Below are 9274 nucleotides of genomic sequence, written 5' to 3'. Positions count from 1 at the left end.
GGGTGGTCCTTGGAGTTCTCACAGAGCAGGGAACCCTGATTGCTCTCAGGGCTGACAAGGGAGGGGGACTTAATCAGGGGAGGGGGAGGGAAATGGGAGGCGGTGGGGGGGAGGAGGCAGAAATCTTTAATAAAGAAATAAATAAGAAAAAAATAAAAAAAAGATAAAAAAGGTAGCTAATAAGAATCTAGAGCTAATGGGCCAAGCACTGATTTAAATAATATAGTTTCTGTGTGATTACTTTGGGAGTCTGGGCAGCTGGGAATCAAACAAATAGCCTCCTACAATAAATTGGTGCTCCAACTTGGTTGATGATGTCCTCATAAAACCTGAAAAAGCTTAGAAAGGAACTCTAGACATAGAAAAACAAAGTTTAACTGCATTTTTTTTTTTTGGCTGGCAGCATGCTGCAGTTTCCTTAAGAGATTTTCCTGATTCATCCATAGCAGAAAAAATGCTGTGCAGTTTTGAAATGGTGGCTTACTACGTCATGCTGCCTCTTTTAGGAGGCTGAGCATTTAAATGGAGTTTTTAAGCAGATTGCTCCAACTTGTTTAATGGTAACTTATATATGCTGCTGCCTCACAATGGGGCTGTGAGCATGGCTTGCTCCAAACAGATACCTGCCCCACCAGGTTGAACTGGGTGGAGCCAAAAGGCAAATCAGCCTTGGCCCTAGTCATGCTGAGGCTTAACAATTTAAGAAGTGCTTCTTTTTAGAAAAGGATTACAGATATACAAAAAGACATATTTAGATAAAAATGATTTCTAAATGGGACACAGTGTTGGATAAATGTACGTAGGCTTGGGAGAGAAAAGACAAAGTGTTTAGAGAATTATAAAAAGAAATAAATGATTTATTAAAAAAACCACATTCTTTAAAGAGACAGAATAGAGACAGTCATAAATTAAAGTAGTAAAGATAATAAAATAAATATTAAAAGTAACAGAGTAAAAACAAATAAGCCACATAAATATGAAATATACACAGAGTCTGAATTATGTATATTATCATGTTTCTTTGAATTTTTTGACTGTGAATAAGCTAAGAAACCAACATATTTTAAAGGTATCTTGATTTCAGAATTTGAGTCTACGGGTATATTCCTTTAGAAAAGATGTTCTGCTTTTGTTTCCACAGAAGGTGAGAACCTGTGGATTAATTCCAGAATAATGTGGTTTGATAGACCAAGACTCCTTAAAAGGTCCCCATGAACACTCCCAAAAATTACTTCACCCAACAAAAAGCAGAAAGCAGGTTGGATAGAACTATGCCCAAATTCTCTAAATGATTGTTTATAAGTGTTTGTTTACATTTAAAAGGGGATATGCTATAGAGATTGACATTGATTGGTATGGATCTTGGTTTATTGATACAAATTTAAGGTCAGTTTTGTTATACTGTGCATAAATATGCTCTTGTTTAAGGTTTGTGTAGCTCATTTAAAATGTAGTGTATAATTAAGTAATATAGTTAATAGATATTGATCATCTATAATAGACTTTCTAGATGGACAGATATGTATTTCAGATGGATAGTCATTCTTCAAATCTTTCAAAGACTGCAGAATATGGCATTTAAAATGTTTTTAAGAAGTTACAACTTTTCAAGACAATGAGACACATCTGTTCTTGTCAGTACCAAGCTACTTCAAGAGGATGATGGGTACTGAAGAGGCTCATTATGGTGTTGGTTAGCCATTTGTGTAAGGAACTGCTCTTGCCTGGACTGCTTGATGCTTTGCTATATGAACTGAACATGTAGGACCCACAGAGAAATGATTGCTAAAGTTTCCTTAAAAAGGTGAGACTGTTCTTCAGGGTTCCTGTTTCATGAAAGAACAAAAAGAGCCTGTCAGATATTCTTCAGGACACAGAAGAGACTGACTGACAAACTGCCAATATAGGCAGAACTGTCTTTGAAATTTCCTGCTTCATGGAAAAGTCTGCTGGATACTTTGGGCTGGTAGGCTAAAGATGGTTGCCTCAATGGTATAGAAAAACTTTTGGTAACTGGCCAGGCAGTGAGTAAGATGTCTTTGTCAATTCTAGAGTTTTGGAAGTTTCTTACAATGCACTTCCTGTTTATTTTGGTGATATTATATCCTTCTGGAGTCTTTGATGGAGATGAGGAATATATAGTTATAGTTTTCCTTAGTTATAATGAAAGATAACATAGATCTAAATATTGTAACTGTAATTTTTGCTTGATAACTGTATGCTTACATGTAATTGTTCTGTGTTCAAGTTAAAACCTTCCTTTTTATTTATACATACATAGGAGGTGAGGTATATGTGTTGCTTTAATTGGTTAATGAATAAAGAAACTGTCTTGGGCCTGCACAGAGCAGAATAAAGGTAGGCATGTAAAACTGAACTGAATGCTGGGAGAAAGAAGGCAGAGACAGAGAGCAGCCATGTAGCTCTGCCAGTGACAGATGCCAAAACTTTACCTGGTAAGCCACAGCCATGTGGTGATAGACAGATTAATAGAGATGGGTTGAATTGAGATATAAAAGTTATCAGGCCAGCCTGGTCTACAAGAGCTAGTGCCAGGACAGGCTCCAAAGCTACAGAGAAACCCTGTCTCGGAAAAACAAAAAAAAAAAAAAAAAAAAAAAAAATTATCCAATAAGAATCTAGAGCTAATGGGACAAGCAGTGATTTAAATAATATAGTTTCTGTGTGATTATTTTGGGAGTCTGGGCAGTCAGGATACAAACAAGCAGCCTCCTACAACAGGAAGAGTCCTTTAACAAGGAGAAGTGATTGTTTATCATACCATGCTGTGGGAGCACATTCTGCTCCTTCAGACAGTAGCATTTAAGATTCGGTGCTGTGAGAGTTTCTTCTGCTCCTTCAGACAGTAGCCTTAAGATACCAACCCACTTAGGCATGATCTCTTATATTATAAATGCAGTTGTAAAGCGTGTGCTTGCTCCCTTGTTTCCGGCTCTCACATCCAGCTGCTAGACTCTGTTCCTGTTCCCTGTTCATGCAGAGGACTGTCATCTAGGACAATGTCCTCTAAATAAATAACCCCTTATTATTCATAATACCGAACGGTGTGGGATTATTAGTGACTTCCGCTTTCAACCCTATGTGACAGTTCAACATGTCTAAAAGAAAAGTCACTCAATAAGGGTCAGGGCAGGGTTCAATTTTTTAGTATTTACAGAAATAACCATCCTCAAGAAGGCAAAAGACCTTGTCCATCTAGGCATCCTTAGAACAAGGAAAACTATCAAGAAAAAATTATGAACAGAGAAAAATCTGAACTGGTAGCACCAATATTTTCTAGAGGGTAAACATCTCACTACCTAAAAATTAATATGTTTTAATTTCTCAAACTGTTGAAGATCCAACTAAATTTAAATTAAAGCTGGCTTTGGAGTTGGAGTGTAAGTTTCTTCTCTGAATTGAAACATGTGGTTGAAGTAAAAATTCAGAGTCTCTGTTTCATAAGAAAAGAGACACCTTGTTTGGGACAGAACAAACCAAAATCTAGTGACTATTGTTAGAACAAATCCATTTCCCCTAATGCTTATTTTTGACTCTTTAGAATCTTTCTTTAGATATATCACTATCTTAAAATTTAAATTTTCTGTTTTGATATTAATAATGCTTATATTTTCCACAGTGAACAGTAAATTTTTTTAACTGCAATTGCTGAAGTCTCCAAAAAGATGAGGGGACCCCACAACAACTCTGCCTGGTCTATGTGATGCCATTGAGCTGATAAACACCACTCAAAGAATGGCTTTGGACTACACACTGCTCAGGACAATTCCAAAGTGGCCAGCTGAGACAGTCAACTTTATTACAGCACTCCAGCCAGAACTTGAAATAAACGTTATCCATTACCTTGAGACAGGCAACACATGTTACTATTACTTTGAGACTGGCTGCACATGTTACCTATTACTCTGAGACTGGCTGCACATGTTCCAAGTAGTCCTCATGAGACTTAACCACTGTTTGACTTGTTTTGTTTTTGTTTGTTTGGTTTTGGTTTTCTGAGACCAGTTTTCTCTGTTTAATTTTGGAGTCTGTCCTGGAACTCACTCTGAAGATCACTCTTCAAACTCATAGAATCCATTTGCCTTGGCCTCCTGAGTGCTGGGATTAAAGCGTGCACCACAACCACTTAGCTGCTTTAGTTTTTTCACATGATCCCCCAGAGATGTCATTCCTGCTAGACAGCAAGAATCAATTCTAACAACATGAAGGTCCCTTTCCCAATATGTGGGGTGGATATTTTTCTGGTTTTTCTCAGGGTTATGGATAATTGTTAGGTATAGGAGTTTGGTTATAAGTTGTTATAAACAGATCACTAAAGATTAGACTCAGGAATCTCATTTGGAATAAAAAATGAGAATAGTTATGATAGCACAATGAGGTAAATGATTATATCTACTTGTAACCTAAATTGTCAGCTATCAGCTTTAGATAATTTGCATTGCTATGGATTCTGGTATATTGATACAAATGTAAAATAATTTACCTATTCCTGTTTAAGATAATTTATTAATGATATAAATTCAAAATTATTTTTTATACTACATATGTGTTTCTACTTTTTTAAAAATTATTTTTGCATATCGATACCAATGTAAGATCATTTTTCTTATTTGTATGTATGTTTCTACTTCTATTTAGGATATTTTGTATATTGCTGCAAATTAAGGTTACTTTTGTCATATTGCACAATACGTTTCTGCCTCAGGTTATGATATTTTTATATATCGTCACAACTGAGGTCTTTGTCCATATACTGCACATCGGTTACAGATTGTTTATTCCTAGAATGTGAAGCTTTAGTCTTTAAGTTGTATAGATTATTAGGAATTACAGGTTAGAAGTCACCCATGTTTGTCAGACATATAGTTATGTTACTTAGGATTTCTAGATGCACAAGTATGTATTCCATATAGGCCATCTTCAAACACTTCAAAGACCTACAGAATATGACATTTAAATGTTTTAATGACTTATAATCCTGTTGTCAAGACACACTACTGCTCCAGAAGCACCAATCTACTCTTAAGAGGATGAAGGGCACTGAAAAACTTGCTTTCTACTTGCAAAGTATTCCTAGTGGACAAACAACTATCCTTGTTTCTATTGCTGAGAGTAAGCACACTGTCCAATATGGACAAACAGGATACAAGGATAAGCAACTGCTGAAGCTTGCCAAGACAAGGGTAGGACAGGTTCTTCAAATGTTCCTATTCTGAAAATGGTCTGTCAGACATTCTAGGCCTATAGCCAAAGTTGGTTATCCAATGTTGCAGAGAAACTTTGGGTGACTATCCAGGCAGCCAGCTCTTTCTGTCATTTCTTGTGGCTTTCAGAAGTTGCCTGCTTACATTTGCTGACTCAGGAACTATTGCGTCCCTTCTCAGGTCCTGGATGGGGTTGAGGACTAGGTAGTTATATTACAATCCTCTTGTGTTTTAGCTAAGGGTGAATTAGGTACAAGACTTAGAGTCTTCAGGATAGGACAGCTGCTGGAGTAATCTCTGTAATTTGCCAATTACCTGTGGTCTGGACATTTAGAATGTGTTTCTTGCTTAATACCATTCTTGATGGTCATGGTTTCATTTTTGTTTATGTTATTACCTTTTTCTCTTCTGGACAATACTGGCTAGTTCTTACTGTATATAGTTTATGTTAGGATGAGAACCTTCTTAATTAGAGAAAAAGGGAAATGTCATGGGAGCTCACTCCATTCACTCAATGACATTAGGGGTGAAGAGCCCTATGGGAGTGGTTTTCTCTGGATCCCTGAATGACAAAACTGAGGAGGAAGTCCTGCTCTGTCTCTGTCTCTTGGGTGGCTGGAGCAGGAGCCAGCCTGTGGTTGGTCCTCATGACTGTTGGGCAGAATGGCAGGACAGGGGCCGCTGGATCAGCAGTGGCATCTACCTTGCTCTCTAAAACTGAGACTGTTTTTCTTTTGCACCCGTTAATAAACTATTGACCAGACTTTTGTGGGTTCTCACTTCACCATATATTCAATCACAGGCCCATAACACTATATATAAAATGTTAAATAGGAAAAGCCTGGTGAGTGGAAAGGAGCTTAGGTCCAACAGGTGTGACTAAAATGGACATTTTTTTTTTTACTATAATAAGATGGGAAAGCACAAAGCAGGAAATCTGAAATTTTGTATGCACAGAATGTGTTGGTAGATTTTCATACTATATGACTTAGAGGGGGCTGTAGCTCACTCTGCTTTCTACGTTTTATTTATTTATTTTCAAATTTTTTATGGTTTTATTTGAGCTATACATTTTTATGAATTCCCCTCCTTTTTCCCATCTCCCCTTCTACCCTCTCCTGTGACTCCTAAGCTCCCAATTTACTCAGGAGATCTGGTCTTTTTTTTTTTACCTTCCTGTGTAGATCCATGTATGTTCCTATTATGGTCCTTTTTGTTGTCTAGTTTCTCTGGGGTTGTGACTTTTAGGCTTGTATTTCTTTTCTTTATGCCTAAAAGCTACTTATGTGAGAATAGATATAATATATATCTTTCTGGATCTGGGTTACCACCCTCAATATGTTTTTTTAAAGATACACTTATTTGCCTGCAAATTTCAAGATGTCATTTTTTTTTTACACTGTGTAGTACTGCATTTTGTAAATGTACAATATCTTTTTTATTCATTATTTGGTTGAGGGGCATCTAGGCTGTTTGCAGGTTATGGCTATTACCAACAATGCTACTATGAACATAGGTGAAAACATGTTCTTGTGTTTAGGTATATACCCAACAGTGGTATTGCTGGGTCTTGAGGTAGATTGTTTCCTAATTTTCTGAGAAATTGTCATACTGATTTCCTAAGTAGCCATACACATTTTCACTCATACCAGCAATGAAGGAACGTTCCTTTTATTCCACATCCTGTCCAGCAAAACCCAGGATATCCCAAAACAATCCTGTATAACAACAACAAAATAAAATTTCTAGAGGCATCATAATCCCAGACTTTAATACAGAGCTCCAGTAAGGAAAACAGCTTGATATTGGCATAGAAAAAGACAGGAGGACCAATGGAATCTAATCGAAGACCTGCATAGCAATCCACACACCTCCAAACACATGAATTTTGACAAATAAGCTAAAAATATGAAGTGGAAAAAAGGAAGGATATTCACCAAATGATGCTGCCAAAACTGGATATCAATGTGTAAAAAGAATGCAAATAGATCCATATCTATTGCTATGCACAATACTCTAGTCCAAATGAATCAAAAGACCTCAACATACAATCAACCACACTGAACCTACTAGAAGAGAAAATGGGAAGTACACTTGAACCCATTGGCACAGGAGACTACTTCCTAACTATAACCCCAGTAGCACAGACACTGGAGCAACGTTTAACAAATGGAACCTCCTGAAACTGAGAAGCTTCTGTAAGGAAAGGACATGGTCAACAAGACAAAATGGCAGCCTACAGAATGAGAAAATCTTCACCCACTTCACATCTGAAAGAGGGCTCATCTCCAAAATATACAAAGAATTCAAGAAACTTGACATCAAAAGAACAAAGAATCCAATAAAAAATGAGGTACAGACTGAGAGAACTCTCAACAAATAAAAGTCAAAGGGCTAAAAGACACTTAAGGAAATGCCTACATCTTTATCCATCAGAGAAACCCAAACCAAAACGACTCTGAGATTCCATCTTAAACCTGACAAAATGGCCAAGATTAAATTTTTTTTCTTTTATTTTAAGATTTTTTTTTTTTGTTCTTGTACCCAGGTTTTCTCTGCATAGCCCCGGCTGTATAGAGTTCCAGGGAACTTACTCTGTACATCAGAGATTTTGCAGCCTTAACTCTTTGCCTTCTGAGTGCTGGTATTTAAGTCCTGGGTCACCACACACAAACAGGTTCCTATACTTTTAGATCTAGCACACGGGAACAAAATTCAGCTTGTACTGCTAATAACTGAAGATAAACTAATAGTACCAAGAACCGTAAGTCCCTGTCTAATGCTTATTGCAATTGTTTCTTTATAAAGTGTGTCCTATACACAACACAGATATTCTGTTGCTGCAACCCATAATAGACATGGAGGACACACAAACATGAGCAATCCAGTGTGGTAGTCCCAATAAAACTTTATTAGTAGGGACATGGAAGAGCCAAGAGCCTGTAATGGAGGATAACAAATTTCTTTGGTAATCATGAATTATTATTCCTTCTTTTTTTGTTGGTGAAGTTAGCATTCGTCTTTAAAATAATTTTAATTGGTATTGAAGAAAGATGTTGTTCGTACAATTTATTTTGATGACATTCCTTCTCCCAGAACTCTTCACTGATCTTCCCTTGTGGATAGCCTTTGTTTCCTGCCTGCCACTTACCAAATAACCGACAGAGTATCAATACTCAATTGTAAGTGTTCAGCCAATAGTTCAGGCTCATACCAATTGGCTCTTACAATTTAATTGACCCATCTCTAATAATCTACATCTTGACACGTGGCTCATGGATTTTCCTGACTTCCAGCCTGTTTTGCTCCCTCAGTGGCTCCTGGTGACTCATCTGACTCTGCACCACTTCGCCTAGTTTGGTTCTCTTGCCCAACTTTCCTTTTCAGCAATAGGCCCACTGGCTCTTTATTAAGCAATGATCATAATACATATTTACAATGTACAAAGATGTTCAAAGCTTTCCATCTACGCAAATCCTCATCCATATTATCTCTCCATCTTCACTAACAATCAATGAATAATAAAGAGACACAAACGCGCCCACACGCACACATGCACGCACACACGCAGGAAAATCAGAAGAGGGCAAAGGAACAAACACGGTATAAAAAGAATAAAGATGATGAATAGGAATCATATACACAGACAAACACCCACACACTTGCATAAGCAGGAAGTCTATACAAATCACAAAATTAGAAAACCGTAAGAGAAAAACAAAGGACTTGTAAAGTAAAAAAATATTTTTCTAACAAAAAGCATTATGACTGAATAATAGTCCAAAATACAATTGAGTTCTTTTACATTGGCCGTGTACTGCTGGGCACGGGGTCTGCCCTTGTGTTTGGATTTCACGGGCAGTGAGATCCTGCTGGAGAAAGCTGATTTTCCCTTGGAAGCGGCTGACAGTGGTAGAAAGCTCCTGTCTCACACACAGGGCTGTGTCCACCTCCTCAGGCCTGTGCAGGCTCTGTGCATGCAGTCACAGTCTGAGTGGGTGCGGCTGTGCCTCAGCCAGTTGTGTTTCCTTGGTGTCTGCCTTTCCCTC

The sequence above is a fragment of the Microtus ochrogaster genome, linkage group LG8, assembly GCF_000317375.1.
Source record: "Microtus ochrogaster isolate Prairie Vole_2 linkage group LG8, MicOch1.0, whole genome shotgun sequence".
NCBI classification, from domain to species: Eukaryota; Metazoa; Chordata; class Mammalia; order Rodentia; family Cricetidae; genus Microtus; species Microtus ochrogaster.
The sequence above is the reverse complement of the archived record's forward strand: the minus strand, read 5'-3'. Positions refer to the sequence as shown.